The sequence below is a fragment of the Rutilus rutilus genome (assembly GCF_951802725.1).
Source record: "Rutilus rutilus genome assembly, chromosome: 3".
NCBI lineage: Eukaryota > Metazoa > Chordata > Actinopteri > Cypriniformes > Leuciscidae > Rutilus > Rutilus rutilus.
In genome coordinates, this window is record NC_140211.1 from 22,539,006 (window position 1) to 22,558,753 (window position 19,748).

General features: G+C 42.8%; 1 long non-coding RNA gene across 1 annotated transcript; it reads left to right on the top strand.

Moving 5' to 3' along the window:
• Positions 1-4,442: 4,442 nt before the first annotated feature.
• On the top strand, positions 4,443-6,094 carry LOC311288314. Its single transcript, XR_014626919.1, has 3 exons — positions 4,443-4,747; positions 5,388-5,464; positions 5,910-6,094. It is a non-coding gene; the product is annotated as an uncharacterized lncRNA (long non-coding RNA).
• Positions 6,095-19,748: the final 13,654 nt, after the last annotated feature.

Below are 19,748 nucleotides of genomic sequence, written 5' to 3' on the forward strand. Positions count from 1 at the left end.
AGTTTCAATATTTTTCCTATTTAAAACTTGACTCTTCTGTAGTTAAACCGTGTACTAAGATCGACGGAAAATGAAAAGTTGCGATTTTCTAAGCCTATATGGCTAGGAACTAGTCTCATTCCGGCGTAATAATCAAGGAACTGTGCGGCCGTACCATGGGTGCAGCAGGCGTAGTGATATGACGCAGCGCCTGAAAATAGGTCTAATAGGTTAGACAAACTTAGTCCCGGTCACGTTGGAAGAAGTTACCGAGCTGGGGACTATTTTTAGGCGCTGCGTCATATCACTACGCCTGCTGCACCCATGGTACGGCCTCACAGTTCCTTGATTATTACGCCGGAATGAGAGTAGTTCCTAGCCATATATGCTTAGAAAATCGCAACTTTTCATTTTCCGTCGATCTTAGTACACGGTTTAACTACAGAAGAGTCAAGTTTTAAATAGGAAAAATATTAAAACTCTTTGGTCATTTTGAAAGAAATGCTACTGGACTCGTCTGAATCAATGATCTATGCTAAGCTATGCTAAAAGTGGTACCGTCAGACCCGGAGTTCGGCTGAATGGATTCTAAAACGGTAAAACTCATCTGTTTAACTCTGGGGGAGTTGTAAAATGAGCATATTTCCGAAAAAAGTGGAGTATCCCTTTAAATTAACAAGCAATCGATATAATACTCACATCTGCACACTCTACAAACAATATAATGTTGTTTGTAGAGTGTGCAAACACTCTACACTAAACATTTTAAATATAATTAAAAAATCATTAGAATTAATACCTGAATAGAGGGGGAGAAAATTAAACACAAAACTCGCTGATATTTCCCCACTGCAAACTTTATGTGGAATGGAAAACCCCGCAAATTTTCCAAGTGGAGGTGACGTATTTCCTGTTTGAGAGTGGAGCTCCAGTCGCCCACAGTCTGCAGCCAGACCCTTCTCGAAACATGTCGTTCAACCCGGAAACTGTAGCAAAACGTTGCACACTGGTTTGAGCTTGAACGTGCCCCAGTCTTCAGTGTCATATGATCCTTCAGAAATCATTCTAATATGCTGATTGGGTGCTCAAATAACATTTCCTATTATTATCAGTGTTAAAAACAGTTGTGCTAATTAATATTTTTATGAAAATCATGATACTTTCCCCACAGGATTCTTTGATAAATAGAAACGTCAAAAGAACAACATTTAACAGAAATACGTTTTTTAACTGAATTCTGTCTTTACTTTACTTTTAGTCAATGTAATGCATCCTTTCTGAATAAACATACATTTCTTTACCCCAGAGTTTGAACAATAGGCCTACTGTATATTAGGTGCAGAAAATGCTCTCTCTTTCATGTCAGCCACAGAAATTTTTATTTTGCTTGTAATTTAGTCTACAGTTATGACAGTGTTTGTGAATTCATACCAGTATTTGGTCATGCATAAAGACATTTCTGAATCTAGTTTTGCACTGGACTGAAGGGAAGTGAGAGTAAGGAAACACAGACACAACTGATCAATAAGAGACTTAATTTTCTCTGTGAGGTTCAACTAGCCTTTACAAACTCCCTTGCTTTTTACAAAGTCTAGAGCTGTTGATTGTGTGGCCTACAGTATAGATTGGTAGAAGAGAGGTATGATTTTGCCAGATTAAATGGAAAAGTTGTCTTTGTAAAGCTTGAGGCTTGAGTCATGCTGACTCCAAATTAAGAAGTCAGAGCCTGAAATCTTCTCTGTGGTCATAGAGCAAATCACAGAAAAAAGGCTATGTGTCATGCCAGCAACCTTTTGCTCTGTTTCTCTTGAATGGTTAACAACTGAAGATAAGCAGTGTTGATCCTTGCCAGTACATGGACATAACTCATACTCAGTCTGTCATGGAATGGCGAGATGCTGGCTAGCAGGTACGACAAAGATGATAAATTCCCACAGTGTTTGTTAGCAAACCAAAATAACTCAGAATACAGAAATAAGCAGAAGATTTAAAAAAATATAAGAACTGAAACTGGCATATGAATACTTGGAGAAAACAAAGGTAATTGGATAATCACAGGTGAAGCAAACGAGGGAATTAATGAGTAATCATAGAAACAATCTAGAAGCGAGAAACTGAGAAAAAAGAAAAACCTACCTACATAACAAAGACAGGTAAAACATGAACTGAACACAATGAAAATGAAACCAAATGACAACAAAAAGGAAATATTTGCATGACTTTCTAACATTATAGATGGAGAATATACCTGGGAAGTTATGCACTACACCACGTCTCAAATGCATTAAACCACACAAAATATTTATGCTGTTTGCCATGGTGGATCATTTTGATCAATGATCAACCTTTAGGGCAAATTATCTTGGCTCATTGAACCTGGTTCAAATTAGTGGGATTGCATGAACTTAAATTGTCCTTTATGGAACCACTTTAGCATTTTATGGAACAGGCCTCCAGACCGTGTTAAATCTTTAACAATAATGGATGAGAAACCTATCACCCATGTAAATATTACCAGAGGATGAAGTGAAGACAATTCTACAAAAAAAAAAAACTTGTTTTTCATAACCAACACATTCACTTTCAACCATTTAAGACAAGAAGAAACCAAACATCACCAGCCTACTGACAGATACACAAATGTTCTAAATATTATACATATACATATACATATACATATAATATCTATTATACATAGATAGATTATTATTTCAAAGTAACAAAGCTACAAACTAGCAAAACTAAAAGAAGACTCCACTAACAGCTACCAGAAGAAGAAAAGAGAATAAAATAATAAGAAGATTGTCTATACTGCAGCAGAAGCAGGAAAAAAAGTCGTCTGAACAGTACATTATTAGTTTTACCCTCGGGAAGCCACTGCATGCCTTTATGGACTCCCTTAAATACACAAAGAAGAACCCTGCTTTGGCCAATAGCCTCTATATTAAACTGTACTTGGTGCATTTCAGCTGCAACAGTACAATCAAATACATCACATCTAGAATTCCAAGGATCTTGTTGACAATGTCTGGGAACCAAAAATGGAAACAGATGAGGCAGATGGTGTTCTACAATGTCACATCACTGTTTATATGCATTCCAGCAACAGAAGTGGTGAAAACTATGAAAGACAGCTGTGACAAGACAGCACCCTGAGAAACATCCCGTAACTTAGGCTAAACTCTTCAGCTATGTTTAAACACTTCAAGACAGTTTCTGCAAACAGACATGTAACTTTGAAATGGGATTACAAGTGCCTTTACATTACCCACTCCTAATGAAAGAAGTGGAATGGAACAACCTAAATACCTGGGGAGTAAAACACCGCCATTGCTCCATAATGGGCTTAACACAGAAGTTCAAATGTCACTTATTTAAGGTTAGTAATGTAAAGATAATGGATGGGGTTTTGGACTGGGATGATAAGAGGCATTTAATCCTAATAGTGAGAGAATTAATGGCACTTTTCAGCTAGTACAAAGTCCCATCTTTTCCCCAGAAGTAATGGACTATGCAAATCCCCACTATACAATACTAGAAAATCCCCACTATTATACTATTAATGAAAATTCAACCTAACCCCCTCAGGTGTTTTAAAAAATAAAAAAGATTTACACTATTATTCTGCACTCTCGCGAATACTCTCATAAACTGATCATGAACTGATAAACATAAACAGATTTGGTGATTGTCCTCTTGATAGCGTCAAAACTTATATAAATAGATTTTTATAATTTACAAAAAAATTTTTGCAGCGCTGAGCAATGTAGAAAATGACAAACATATCTGTTGGTTTCTTGAACGCAATGGCCGATCAGACGTGTTTAAGTTACAATCCCTTCACCACTCAAAACGCCAGGGTGTTTTTGTCCATTTTGATATTTACTTGTACAGTCAGCTTAATCGATTAGCAGAACTTTGTGAGATCGCAATGAATTAGGATGAGTGACAGCTTAGTGATTAAGGAAGTGCTTTTATGTACGCTTTCTAGGTGATAATCTGTTCAGAATTTGAAGAAAACATATGTTTTGCTGAATTAGGTAAGGGTAAGGCAATAGGCTATTTATTATTAGAACTGGCTGCCTTGCTAAATCACGCAAATGCTTGCCTGTTCAAATTATAGTGGTTTGTGAACATAACCACTTTAATAACAAGAGCTTTTATGCTGGGATGTATCGGTTGTTGATAGGCAACACGTAACTATTTTATGATATCGTACTCGGTTACTAACGTAACCTCGGTTCTCTCTAGAGAGAGGAACGAGTACTGCGTAGAATACGCTAGGGGAAAATCCTTTTCCACGAGAATACTGAAGCCAAAAAATTATCCTTAATTTTGTATTAATGTAAAATGTGTTGCGGCAGCATACAGACATAGGCGAGGCAGCTCGCGCGCCTATTGGCTGGTCTGCTGGCAACTGCTTAAGCCTATCGAGCGAGACCTACACTCTAAAAACTCCTGGGTTATTTCTTCAACCCATTTTCTGGGTTATTTGTGTTGGGTTAAAATTATGGGTTATTTTTTCAGAGAGTAACTATTTTCTGGGTTATAGGGCTAATATTTTGACCCAATTCATGGGTTGTTTGGGTTTCTGGGTTATTTTTCAAAGAGTAACCCATGTTCTGGGTTATAGGGTTGGCTTTCTCTCTCTCTCTCGCCCGCAGTTGTTCTGGAATTTTCTCACAACAGTCGTTTGAAATAACCGTCGCTTTCGCGCTCGATCCGTTTTGGCCTGTGCTTCATCGGTGCAACTTCATCTATATTCAAGGTAAGAGAGTATTTTCAGTGTTGATGTAATGTAAACTTTTCTGTGTCCATGTCCCTGTTGCTAGTTTATCACCATTTGCTAAAAAAAATACGTTGAGACTAGCGTTAGCCGTGGTAATTCTGTGGTTGGCATGTAGCCGCGGCTATCACGACAACATCTAGGACAACTCGAGGTAACGTTATCACACACCGGACGCGATTTTGAACACGGTCCTGAGCCGTTGCTGGGTGTCGCGCATAGATATATACACTATATCTATGGGTGTCGCGGACAGATGCCGGATGGCGCCGCCGGTGTGTGTACACACTCATAGAGAATAATGTGTTCGAATTTTAAAGACGGCTTTAACCGCGGCTACACTGCGCTTCGAGTCCGGTGTGTGAGCCCCTTGAGAGACTGCACGTCCGTTGAGCGATACCTCGAGTTGTCCTAGACGCGACGCGGCACTTCTCGTCCGGTGTGCAAACCCCATAGCCGCGGCTACAGAGCGACGAGGCAACACAATAGTTGAGTTATGTTTTCCAGCTGCGCCGTGCTTATCATATTATACAGTGCTCTACTGGCTGAAGTAGTGAGAGTTAAAGAAGCGGGTCAAGTCTTCAAATTGTTGCTAACCTCTATATTGCTATGTTTTCTCCAGGTCATCTTGAATGGACAGTTTTGTCGCTGATAAGCTAACTGAGTGGCAGATGTCTGAGCTGACAGATAATTTTAGAGGTGAGCATTTTACTCTTATTGCCCTTATATCATCTCTCTATACCTAAATTTTTTTTTAATAAGACTTAAATGTGTCAGTGCAAGATTTTGTGAAAGTCACAAATTCTTCGCCAGTGGGGTATACACAACGCTAAAAGATTATTGTGCCTTGTCTTTAAGCTGTTATGCATAAGAATGGGCAAGATATTCACCTTTGCATTAATGTCATTACACTTTTTAATGAAAGAAAAGATGTCATTCACACAAAATGGGTAACGTTAATGCTGCAAAAGAACCACATTAGTTAACTAGCAATTTGGGCACGTAAAAAAAAAAAAAAAAAGCCACTGCATTCCCTTAAAAGTGATTATTTGTTAGCTTGATAATGAAAGAGTGTCTGGTGAGTGGTTCACAATTGTCTCAACTTATTAACAATACTCATGTTGTCTTGTTTTCTGTCTTTCAGATGAAGACATAGATGAGGAGGCATTTCTTCTCTTTGATGAGGACACTATCAAATATCTTGTCCCCAAAGTTGTCCCCAGGCTTAAATTCCTGAGGCTCTTCTGAGAATTGTTGTTTATTTTTCTATTTTTTATTTCTAATATTGTTATTACAGTGTGACCTAAAATAAATAGGAAAATAAACATGTCCAAGTGTGTGTTTTTTCATATAGATTTTAATTTAATGCAATAAAAATGTAAAAGTGCTTGAAGTGTGTAATATAATGTAAAACAAAGTTTTATTTTCTGAAATAAGGCATACTGGGATAGTGAGGTTAAGTTAGGTTATGTTTGACCCAACTCCTGGGTTAAAAAAGGATCAACTCATTTTTGGGTTATTTCTACCCAGATGTTGGGTTTTTTAAACCCAACATTTGGGTCAGGTATTTAACCCAGAATTTGGGTCAAAAAGCATAACCCAATTTTCTGAGTTGAAATAACCCATAAATTAGTTGGTCCCTTTTTAACCCAGGAGTTGGGTCAAAAATAACCCATTATGGGTTATTTTTGACCCAGGAGTTTTTAGAGTGTAGAGTGACGTCAGACCCAATGAGGGCGCTTCGCGCCCTCTGCGTCACGTCCCGCCGAGACGGGCGTGGCTTAGGTCTATAAATACCGCTCTCGGGCATTATATCTCTGGTTTTTCATAGTCGAAGCAACCAGAGCGCGTGCAGGCACGGCAGGATACGCAGTACTCGTTCCTCTCTCTAGAGAGAACCGAGGTTACGTTAGTAACCGAGTACGTTCTCTTACGAGAGATTCTCTCGTACTGCGTAGAATACGCTAGGGGAACCTACTGTAAAACGCCGTGCGTGCTGGGATCTGATACTATAGACTCAAGGGCGACCACTGCATGCCCTTGGTTGTGTAAGCTAGCGCTATTGCGTCCACTACCCATCTGGATAGGGTCTGTTTCGAAGCGGCTAGTCCCTTAGAACGCCCGCTGAATGAAACAAAGAGCTGCTCCGTCTGTCTGAAAACAGACGAGCGAGACACATAAGCTCTTAACGCCCTGACTGGGCAAAGGGAGCTTTCGTCCATATTTCCTTCAGTGACCGGCAGAGCAGACAGGGAGATGACCTGTGCTCTGAACGGTGTATTGAGGGATTTAGGAACATAACCGTGCTTAGGTTTGAGTATAACTCTAGAGTCATTCGGCCCAAATTCCATGCACGTCGCGCTTACTGAGAGCGCGTGTAAGTCCCCTATGCGCTTCACAGAAGCGAGAGCCAGAAGAAACGCCGTTTTGAAAGACAGGTGTTTAAGATCAATCTTCTGCAAGGGCTCGAATGGATGACCTTTCATGGCTTCCAGTACCGTAGAAAGGTCCCATATAGGGACTGTGGGAGGTCTGGGAGGATTCAGTCTCTTAGCTCCCCTAAGGAAGCGAATGACTAAATCGTTCCTTCCAATAGACTGGCCAAGCGTGGTCGAAGAGAACACTGCTATGGCCGCTACATAGACTTTGAGCGTGGAAGGGGACCTGCCCTTATCCAACAGCTCCTGTAGGAAGGAGAGAACCTCCGTCACACCGCAATGCAGGGGTGACACACCATGAGCTGTGCACCAGCTAGAGAACACTGACCATTTTGAGGCATAGAGACGTCGCGTAGACGGAGCTCTGGCCTGTGTGATAGTGTTTAACACTCCCTGTGGGAGGTCAGCGGGTACCCGTTGATGGCCCACACATGGAGGGACCACAGCTCTGGGTGAGGATGCCAGATCGAGCCGTTGGCTTGAGAGAGGAGATCCCTCCTCAGAGGCACTGGCCACGGGGCGGTGCTTGCTAACTGCATCACAATTGGGAACCAAGGTTGGCTCATCCAAAGTGGGGCTACAAGCAGCACTGAGCATCCTTCTTCCCTGACCCGTTCTACCACCTGAGTCAGGAGGGAGACGGGGGGAAAAGCGTAGAGAGGACGGCGAGGCCACTCGTGGGTCAGCGCGTCCTTGCTCTTCGAGAAAAATTCTGGACAGTGAGCGTTTTCTTGAGACGCGAACAGGTCTACTTCCGCTCTGCCGAATTTCTCCCACAGCAGCCGGACTGTCTGTGGGTGCAAAGACCATTCCCCTGTCGGAACCTGGTTCCTGGACAGTCTGTCTGGTCCTATATTTAGGAGCCCTGGCACGTGCGCTGCTCTCAGCGAGAGCAGGTTGCTGCGGGCCCATATCAGGAGGCGCCTGGTTAGCCTGTACAGAGTCAGGGACCTGAGGCCACCCTGGCGATTTATGTAGGACACCACTGAGACGTTGTCTGAACGTATTAGCACGTGGTGTCCCTTTATGAGGGGACAAAAGCGCGTGAGCGCTTTGCTCACTGCCAACATTTCGAGGCAGTTGATATGTAGGAGCTTCTCCCGCTTTGACCATTGGCCAAAAAGCGGTCTGCCCTCGAGCAGCGCTCCCCATCCCGAGGTGGATGCGTCTGTGGACACCACCATCACTCTCGAGGAAGTCCCCAGGCTTACACCTGATTGGTACCAGTCTTTTGCCTTCCAAGGTTTCAAGGCTGCAATGCACGCTTGATTGACCTTGATGCGAAGGTGACCGGAGGCCCACGCTGTGCGTGGTACTCTCTTTCTGAGCCAGAACTGCAGTGGGCGCATGCGCAGAAGGCCCAACTGGAGAACTGAAGATGCTGAGGCCATCAGACCGAGCATCCTTTGAAATGTTTTGAGAGGGACTATCGCGCCGCAGCGGAACGAGCCGGCTGCGCGCCGAATGTCCAGCGTGCGCTGAGATGACAGGCGTGCTGTCATTAGCAGCGAGTTCAGCTCTATTCCCAGAAAAGATATAATCTGTCTGGGGAATAGCGAGCTCTTTTCCCAGTTCACTGCTAGACCGAGATTCTCGAGGTGATCGAGTAAAATGGTCCTGTGCTCTACGAGCTCTGAGTGAGATTGGGCTAGAATCAGCCAGTCGTCCAGATAGTTCAGCACTCGTATGCCCCGTAATCTGAGGGGTGCGAGCGCTGCATCCATGCACTTCGTAAATGTACGGGGTGCCAGGGACAAGCCGAAAGGCAGGACTGTGTACTGATATGCCTGGCCCTCGAAGGCGAATCTCAAAAATTGCCTGTGACGTGACGCTATCTGTATTTGAAAATACGCGTCTTTTAGATCTATTGACACAAACCAGTCCCCTCGGCGGACATGCGCGAGGATTTTTCTGGTTGTGAGCATCCTGAACTGGCGCTTCAGAAAATACGCTCTTTAAGGGATTTATCTGGGTAGCCGTAAAAACGGCTTTTGTGTGCAGGCAAGCGGGTAATGGAACCGGCTTGTTGGCTGCTAAATACGCTGGACCAGTCACATTTCCTGGAACTGGACGAGCAGCAAGCTTTGGTGGAAGTCCGGCCACAGCGGGACTTGGACACCGTCGCTTTCCTAGGCGTGCTAGGACGATTTCGGGGCCTCTGGCTTCAACGCAATCTTTTGCCGCGGGCCACGCGGGGCGGGGCGGCGGCCGGATGAGCGAGAGCGCGGTCTCGAGCTCTGGGTTTGGCGGCGTTGTGAAGAGGAGGCGGTGGGCGGAGGCTTAGGCTGTGAGCTCTGAGCAGACGGTTTCGCACGGCCTGCTGCAGAACTGGAGCGCTTCGGGAGGAAGTGCTTCATGGCCTGGGTCGCTTTCTGCACCTCAGCGAACCTATCGGCGAAATCTTTGACCGAGGTTCCGAAGAGGCCGGCAGGGGAAAGCGGCGCGTCGAGGAACGCGGTGCGTTCTGACTCAGTCATGTCTGAGAGCGTCAGCCACAGATGTCTCTCAGACACGGTGAGCGAGGCCATGCTCCGTCCAATGGCCTGTGCTGCTGACTTGGTGGCGCGAAGAGCGAGGTCTGTAGCGCTCCTTAAGTCCGGCACGCAGATTGCGTCAGGTCCTCTCTCATCCAGCTTACGGAGGAGATCGGCCTGGTATATCTGAAGCGTGGCCATGGTGTGCAACGCTGACGCGGCCTGCCCGGCGGCGGAGAAAACGCGGCGGAGCAGGGCTGACGTCGTGCGGCAGGCTTTTGAGGGCAGCGCCATCTTAGCACGCCGTCCAGCAGAGGGCGGGCATAAGTGCGCTGCAATAGCCTCTTCGACCGGCGGCAGGGAGTGGTAGCCTCTGTTCTTTGCGTCGTCGACAGCGGAGAACGCCAAAGAGACAGAGGATCGTGTCCTGGCCGAGAAAGGGGAGCCCCAAGACTTAGCGACTTCTTCATGAAGCTCAGGAAGAAAAGGCGCTGGCTTGGATGCAGGTGAAACGCGCTCCCCAGGCAGGAAGTAGCCGTCCAGCCGGTTGTGAGCAGGCTGCTCAGGTGTAATCCACTCGAGGCCGAGGCTCGCCATGGCCTGAGTGAGTACGCGCATGAGCTCCGCCTCAATGCTCGCTCTCTTACCCGTAGAAGCACGGGCAGGGGGGGCGGGATCCTCAGAGCTCGCCCAATCCTCACTGCCTGATGCTATGAGAGAGCAGGAATCCCCCTCTCGCAGCAGCGCGTCGATCTCATCAGCGTCATCGACAGAAGCGGCGGCAGACCGCGGCCGCTGTCCGTCCGGAAGTGAAGCTGATGAAACCGGAGAAGCAGGCGGACGCACCGGCGAGCTTTGACGGCTGGGAGAGGGCTCCGGGATTCGCTGAGCGCGGCGCTTTTTACGGCGCGGCACAACAGCAGGTGTGGGCGCAGTCTCGCTGAACAGTGCCAAGCGAGTCCTCAGAGTCGCTAATGGCAACAGCTCGCAGTGATGGCAGCCGCCATCAGCGAGCGCGAGAGCTGCGTGTTCTTGACCCAGGCAGGAAGCGCAGATGACATGGCGGTCCCCGTCGCTGAGTGTGGCTTTGCACGAGCCGCAAGAAGGCATCTTGAAAAAGACGCAGCTCTTTTAGATGGTGTGAGTCGCGCCGGCGAACACACACACACAGTGCAAGAAAGGATATGGGCGCTGGATAGCGCAGCAGGAAGGCGATGAAGGCGGCGCGGCCAGCAGCTTCGTCGACTCGTCTCGCTGAAGTGCTTCTTCAACAGCGCGGCTTCTTCTCGGATCCAGCGATGTGAGTTGCTTCGCTGAAGGATGAAAAATCAGAGATATAATGCCTGCGAGCGGTATTTATAGACCTAAGCCACGCCCGTCTCGGCGGGACGTGACGCAGAGGGCGCGAAGCGCCCTCATTGGGTCTGACGTCACTCTAGGTCTCGCTCGATAGGCTTAAGCAGTTGCCAGCAGACCAGCCAATAGGCGCGCGAGCTGCCTCGCCTATGTCTGTATGCTGCCGCAACGCGTTTTACATTAATACAAAATTAAGGATAATTTTTTGGCTTCAGTATTCTCGTGGAAAAGGATTTTCCCCTAGCGTATTCTACGCAGTACGAGAGAATCTCTCGTAAGAGAACCTATTTAAATGTGTTTTATGGAGGAATCACATTTAGCCTTACCCTAGAGTTGGTTCACCCTCCGTCTATGACCTACACTGATTTCACAGTAAAATTATTAATATTTTAATGTAAGAAATTTCTGTTAAAATGATTAATTATGCTTATAATAAAATAAATTAATATGAATAAGCTATTAATACAAACCTTTTATGGCTACTAGTTATTATCTGAGCAAGCCAGCAGCCATTTAGTATGACATGTTATAAATAATTAAATTCACAATATATATTCACTTTAAACTCACTATAATCTCTCTATGTGTGTATCTGAGACCGGCTGAGGTTGAAATCTCTTCTCACAGTTTTCCAAAAAACAGCTATCATCACTGTGTCTGACTTTGACTTCCCTTGTCTGTGTCCTCTTTTAGAGAAGGGCATGAAGGATGATTGGCAACTGCTGAAAAGCTGCGTCTAGGGAAATGTTGCTCACTTTTACATTTGGATCCTGGCAGATACTGCAGAAAGCAGATATAATAATGGGGGGAGAAATAATTTTGTCAATCAGAAAATGGTCTGCATTAAGTCTGAATTCAATCAAGGGTAAGGCCTCAAGTCGTCTTGTTCCCTCCTGTTCCACGTTAATTAGAGTCTAATGGTAATTCTGTGGCCTGAGTGACCTCACAAACCAGATTATTACAACTTCACAGATGTTCTGGTGCCGATTCTGCTGTATTATTGGCTTTATCATTGGCTCTTTGATGCTGAGCTGTTTTAAAGTACTGACAGAACTGGGATTTCAATTAGAGCCTCCAAAGTGCTCCTAGAATGGAATCAACTTAAGTGCCTTTAACCTTGCTTCCATAGTTACCATATGTTGCTAGGAAGTGATGCATGACAGGAAGTGATGCATGATGTGTCTTAGACTGCAGGCGATGTTTTAAAAAATGGAAATCGCCCTCTTGACCTCATCAGCATGAGACCTTGACATTTTACTGAACTGTAGCATGACAAGGCAACATCTGTTTAGCAATCAAAACCATGCTCTACTATTCGCATATCAGATGGCTATACAAGGAGCTTTGAAAGACTCATCAAAGTATCAGAAAACGGTCTTGTGTCTCAGTGAATAATCGTAAACGATCTCAGAGCAGGTCGATATGGTTCTGATCTTATCGTGGGGCTTTCTCTTAGCACTGTAGTTTGTATTGTCCTTTGCTAATTGCTTTATGTAAAGGTTCTCTTATCTCTGAGAGCCACAGAACGATTTTTTCTCTCTTTTCCGTGCACACACACTTACACATGAACATACACGGGTCATTTGCACTTGCCAGTTAACAAGCATAATTTCCTTGTTTAGGGTCAGGGACTATCTTTGCCTTTAATTTGAGCCAATCAATATCTCTCCAAGTGGCTTAATCTTATCTTGTTAATGCAGTAATGAGGCTAACATGGGTTAAGGTTCTCAGACAATACATGCCAGTTTGTTGATTGGTTGAGGTGAGGGTGTGGGTTTCGTCTAATATCTATTGATTATGTGTCTCTGATGTTAGTCCTACAGATAGCTTTGCACACTCATAATGGTCGAAAACGTCTGCATGGATGTTTACTTCATGACAGCATAAAGACAAACATACACAACCACAATATTGCAGTGACAAGTATACATACTATGCTCTCAAACTCACACATACAAATTAATGCTCTCACATTTACTCAAGCACACCCACACCCTCACTAACAGTCTTTAAATGTTAGTCTTCTGTGCCAACTAGTGGTAGGCTGTGAGATTGCAGTCCAGTCGTTTAAGCCTGAGGTCAAAGATGTATTAAAACCTTTGCTCAGAAAAACACTATAGGTACTCCAAATAGCCAAACCTGTAAATATCTGCCGAATTAAAGCAAAACATTATGAGTCTTTAAAAATAGTGAGACCTTAACATTTTCTCACAAGTCAGATTTTGACAGATTTCACTGTATTTGTGGGGATATTTTCAAAGATCTGGCTGTCAAAAGTATAGTTTTTGTCTACCTTTATACACACTCAGAGAGAGAGAGAGAGAAAGAGAGAGTTATCCACAATATGGCTAAACAAGAGAGACAGTGTCAGTTCCTGTTTGACAGTAGTGAAACTGCAATTCATTTTTACACCCTCATTTGTCATGGTGTAGCATGAAAAAAATAAGCAAATATGTAATGAATAATTACACCCTGAATAAATGACACTGTTAATATGGACCTTCTTAGGAGGGAGAGTACTGCTTCCATAATTAATTGCAACAGTGAGCACAGAGACAGCTGGTGCGACAGCAGCTTGGCCAGGCTTAAAATGCTAGTGTTATGCTGTTTGCTCATTGTGTTTTCTTGTTTGTCATGTGTACTTTTTTTCTATTTCTGTTAGAACCGTAGAAAGGTTTCCATTCAGAGTTTGAATAATTTTCTTAATTCAAGCTAAATTCAGTGTGTCTTGCAACAGGTTGAATCATCCTTACTTTGACATTAGTTCATTAGCTTGATCTCCAGTTCAGAGTTTTAGGCTAGACCCTTTATACAATGCCTTATGTGTGAGTATATGTAAGAGAGTAAAATAAGAGACGTCAAAGTAACTCAAATAAATCTTATACGGTTCTAGCTTGCAACAGCACATACCAACATGCTAATTTATAGTTGGCAATCTCAACCTAAACACAAGCTCTACTCTTCACCAAAATGACAACTGCCCAACATAACAATATTACAGTTTTTCACAATTGCCAAGACACAATTCTTGAAACCTTCACTCATTTTCTCACAACATTAAACACAAAACCAAATCTTCAAACTACATTCACAAAACCCCTGACTTTTCTGGTAAAATCAAACAATGCTTTCAGATCATACTCACAGCAAGTTAATATATTATAAACACTACACAGCATTCATTAGAGAGTACATGAAAAAAAATTAGATTTGTACACAGTTGCAATTACATAAAAAAGTATGGTGAAAATATTGTGTACTGTATGTACAGTACTGCAAGTATAATATTATATTGAATATTGTATTGAATGTCTGTATATTCAGCACTTGCATACTGAAAAAATGCAGTAGTCCAACTGCAAAAGCCGAAAAGGTCAAGGAATATTCTAAATTAAAAGTATGTTACAATACATTTAAAAAAGTTGTGCAACTGCAAAATCAATGTCAATGAGAGATTAATTCTGCCACAGAACATCATGTTGGGTCTGGTCTAAGGACTTTGTCCACATCACAGGCAATGATGTCCCTTTCCAGGCAAAGGGAAAAACTCTCTGGTGTGCTAGATCCAGCCTTGACAACACTCCACCTCTTACATGTTTTCTTTCTCCTCTCCATCTCAGATAGTTTCCATTGTTCGGATCAACATCCAGTGCAACTCTGCAACCTGTGCACTCTAAACTGGCCTATATTTTGTACAGTTGTTGGTTTGATCACATCATCAGAAACAAGTGTGAAGAAAGTCATTGTGTAAAAACTATGACAACTGTGTTGTAGTTATATTTAACTTTTGCCACTTGTGTTTACTGGTTTGCAGCACATGTTAGTGCAAAATGTACAGTGAGAATGTTTAGAGGTTTGCAAAAAGTGGATGAGATTTGCAAATGGTGTCCAACTATACAAACAGGTCTCTTTCTTTCTTTCTTTCTTTTTTTTTTTTTTTTTTTTTTGCTCAGAAACATAAAATAACACTTAATTTTGTTACAGTTAATGCCAAACAAATTTTAAATAAATGGATTAAGTAAAACTATTTTTTACAAGTTTAAGTTGATTGCACAGTTAAATTATGTGACATTTTTTCATAAACTGTGAACTGGCATTAGCTCATTTTTAGCAGCTTTTTTTTCTATTGTGTGTTCTCATCTTCAATTTCTTCATCTCTCTCTCTCTGCTTGGTTTCAACAGCATTCTCTCTCTCTCTCTCTCTCTCTCTCTCTCTCTCTCTCTCTCTCTCTCTCTCTCTCTCTCTCTGTGTGTGTGTGATTTGTTTCCTGTTAAAAACACAGTCAGTTTTCAGTGCGTGCTTCACGTTTCTCCCCCTCTCCCTGTCAAGAATGACATTTGTTCTCTTGAGGGGTATACAATCAGTTCACCAGCTCTTTACCGAATGTGTTACGATCAAGGGTGTACTGTTAGAAAGTTAATCAATGAGTCATAAATGCAGCATCAATGATAAAATCATTGTCATATTCATCATTGTGAAATTAATTATTGGCTAATCATCATCATCTTATTTGCTGTAAAGTAGCATTTGCATGAAAGTAATTTTTGTTCCCAATATTCCTCCTACACATACCGAGAAGAAAAAGAAGAGTTTGAAGGATTGCTCATAGATGAGAACCAGGGTCAAGAGGAACAGGAGCATGGAAGGGCACGGTTTCAAGAGTGATTCAATGAGCAGAGGCCGGGGTAGAATTTTCGAGGAGTGGGGATTCATATTTAGTTTGCTTTTCTAGAAGAAAAAAATTGAACATAATACTACCTTTTATACTACAGTTGAATCATATCGAATGCATTAATATTATGAACAGCAGCTATGCTAATTATTTCCCATCTGCTTTTCTGTCGTTAGCGTCCCGAGGTAAATAGAGTTCGTCAGTTCCAGTTTGTATCCAGCCTCACATGGAACTTTCAGATGCCCCAACACCCGTGAAGAGACGACTCGACGCCTGTGAAGAGACGACTCAACGCTGGCGATATGTTATGCCCTAAATTAATACATGATTAACTAACTGTATTTTTCTATGTACATTTCTGAAATGCACTTTCTGTAAAGCTGCTTTGAGACAATATGTATTGTGAAAAGCGCTATACAAATAAATTTGAATTGAAAATTTGAATTGAATATATATAGATGCTGCTTTTTTCGAGATACAAGCAAACTGGTTGCATGTATATGCAATAAGTGCAACTGTAAGTGTTATCAGAATATCAGCATATCATAAGTTTTTAAAAGCATGCCACAGGAATAAGACAGGGAAGAAAGGGAAAAACTCAAATGTCCCTCAAAACTCACCTCTTTGAGCTTGCTTTTTCCTGTTAACAGACTTTCCCAGTTCTTCATCTTCATCCCTTTCATCGCCTCCTCTCTTGCTTTGCCTCTGCTTGTCCTTGTACCTATGTGGTTTTTTTTATCTCTTGTGCTATGTAACCCTGTCTATATACCTTGTTTGTTTTTTGTTTTTTCAATGTAAACCAATTAACTGTAAAGCTGTAAAGTTGAGTGTCTATAAAAGCGCTATAAAAAAAAAAGTATTATTATTATTATTATTAAATGTAATTTTAACTTATTTCTTATATCTTATCAATATCCTGCCTCAGGGAGATGTATGTAGGACAAAGGCAAATTATTTTCTGTTGCAGAGCACTGTTGATTAAACATTGTTTTTTAGTTTTTTGCTTTATGTTTTCAAAAAGAAATCCTCTGTAAACTCTGTTTTAAGTACCAAGACTGACTTTTTTTTTTTTATTGGGTCAGCTTAAACAGTTAACCTGCAGTGGAAGGGTTGTGGAAGCCAATAATCCTGAAGCCTCTTCATTGTGGCATGAAATTGATACTACTGCTGGTTGTCACGGTCACCAGTTAGTCACCACCTCCCCACTACATTTCCCATCATCCTCCCTGGCCCTAAGCTTGGCCGAGCTTCAACAAATGGCTGAAACCGTAGCTCACCACACATATACACCTGAAAGTGCGCATGCGCAGAAAGCGAAAACTACCTAGGGACGAGCACGTACGATGGCCTTACGTAAACATATCACCAGAATGATTGACAACTAGGAGGACCAATAGTCTTGATGATCCACCCGGAAAAAGAAAATCCTCCACTATACCTTTAAGCACACACCTCAGTCACACACAACTCAGTCACACACATTATCTATAGTTAATAAAGGTAGTCAGGTAATATTTATGTGGGTGCCAGTGCATGTAGGGATAAGGGGAAATGAGATGGCAGATAAGCTAAGAGGGTATTATTGAAAGATAACATAGAAATGCAAATAAAAATTAGCAAAGCAGAGGTTAAAAGTATTATATGGGAGAAAATAAATCAAAGGTGGCAAGAAAGGTGGGAAAGAGAGGATAAAGGGAGACAGTTATATCAAATTCAAAGGGATGTCAAAGGAGATTGGGTGGGAAGTGGGAATCGGAGAGAAGAAATAGTGTTGACAAGGTTAAGGTTGGGATATTGTACACTAAAATAAACCCCTTAAGATGATAGGAAAACATCAGACAGGATTGTGTGAGGGATGTGAAGATGAGGAATCAGTAGAGCATGTAATCATGATTTGTAGAAATTATGAAACACAGAGAGAGGTGATGAGGGAAAAATTGAGGGAGATAGGGGTGCAGAAGTTCACGTTAAAAAGGTTACTGAACACAAAAGATAGGGCACAGATCAGAGTAGTGATGACGTTTTTAAGAGAATCAGGAGTTTACAATAGGATTTGAAGTATAATTAGTAGAACGTGAGGGAGGTATTGTAATGGGCTATAAGTAGAGCATAAAAAGAGCTAGGTATTTTGGAAACTGAAGTAGACTAAGGACTACTACTTTTTTTTTGGTGATATGTGTGTGCGAGTATGAGTGAATGGGTAAATTTGAGTGTATTAGTGGGAAAGAGGGTAAGGAAAGTAGATTGTAAACCTATTATCTGATCCACACTCCGGAACAGAATGTTGGCGGTAATGCACCAATAAGCTGGATGCCAACTGCCGTAAAACAAGAAAGAAGAACACACTATTGGTGCGTCCCAATTCGCATACTATCCGTCCTATATGGTATTCGAAAATAGAATTAGTACTTCCCAAATCGTAGTATGTTGAAATGAGTGTTCCAAAGATACCCGGATGGTCTACTATTTCCGGTCAGAATCCGAAGTGCAGATCGATACGCACTCTAAGGGCTAATATTGGCCACAACCCATTGCGCGTTGGACGAGGATTCGGTTAGAACTACAAACACGAATGAAAAGTGTAAAAAATAAAATAAAATAAAAAATACAGACATGGAGTCCGGCAGTTATGTAGACAGGTTTATATAAAGGGGTTTGAGTGATTCATTATCAGTATCTAACATGCCAAATGTATTTATTCAATGTTGTCTACATTATATTGCATCTGCAGCAGCATTGTGAACTTTTGTAAAGATACGTTTAGCCATTAATTTTTAAATGCATAATTATTTTCAAATTGCAAACACATGAGGAAAGTCTCTGCATGAAAGACCCACGACTGGCAGATGAATGTGCAACTACATTTCTCTCTGAAACGGTAGGAAATTAAGATTGAAAGCACGTGACAGATCTGTCCGTTAAGATTTTCAAGATGGCGGCCGTGAGGCTTGCCACAGTACAAGCAGTGTTCCTGTCTGTCATTTTAATATCAGTGTTACTTGTTTGTGAAGTGTCGTGCTTAATCCAGCACACTCGATCGGAGCTCTTAAACCTCAGATACACTTCTCACAGTGATCTGGGTCCATCTACGTCCTTGCTGGAGAAATTACGGGAATTAAACATATCAAGCCACTCAACACCATGGCTGCCGACCAAAAAAGGCCACCGCTCAGGAACCTTTGCCAGGTTCAGGAGACGCCCTCACCGGCCACCGCTCCCAGCCCTTCTGCTGTCAAACGTTAGATCCCTCCGGCACAAAATGGATGAACTCCAACTTATGTTACAAACCAATAAAGACTACAGTGACTGCTCTGCCATCTGCCTGACAGAGACCTGGCTGGATCAATCAGTACCTGACCAAGCAGTAACACTTCCAGGTATCACATTACACCGTGCCGATAGATCACCCAAATTATCGCGGTCTAAAGGCGGTGGTATTTGCATAATGATCAATGAACGCTGGTGTACAAATTCTACAGAACTCGTCCATGTATGCTCACCTCACCTGGAATACCTCACTGTCAAATGCAGACCATCATTTCTCCCACGGGAGTTCGCGTCAGTAATCATGATCTGTGTATACATTCCACCTGAGGCCAACGCTATCACCACCATAGCCGAGTTAGCCAACTACGTCTCCTCAGTGGAAAATATACACTTGAACGCAGCAGTCATTGTCCTTGGGGACTTTAACCAGACTAATCTGTCGTCTGAGCTCCCCGGCTACCATCAGCAGGTAGCCTGCCCTAGCAGAGGGACCAACACGCTGGACCACTGCTATATTACCATCAAAGAGGCGTACCGTGCTTTCCCGAGGGCTCCGCTGGGCAGGTCCGACCACGCAATGCTGCTGCTAATTCCACAATACAGACAAAAAGTTAAATCCTCCAGTCACCAACAAAACTCGTCCGGTGCTGGTCCCCTGAGGCCATCGAAAAACTTTGTGGTTGTTTCGCGTGCACAGACTGGGAAGTTTTCCATGCTGCAGGCAATCTCCATGACGTCACCGACGCAATAACGTCATACATCAATTACTGCGTGG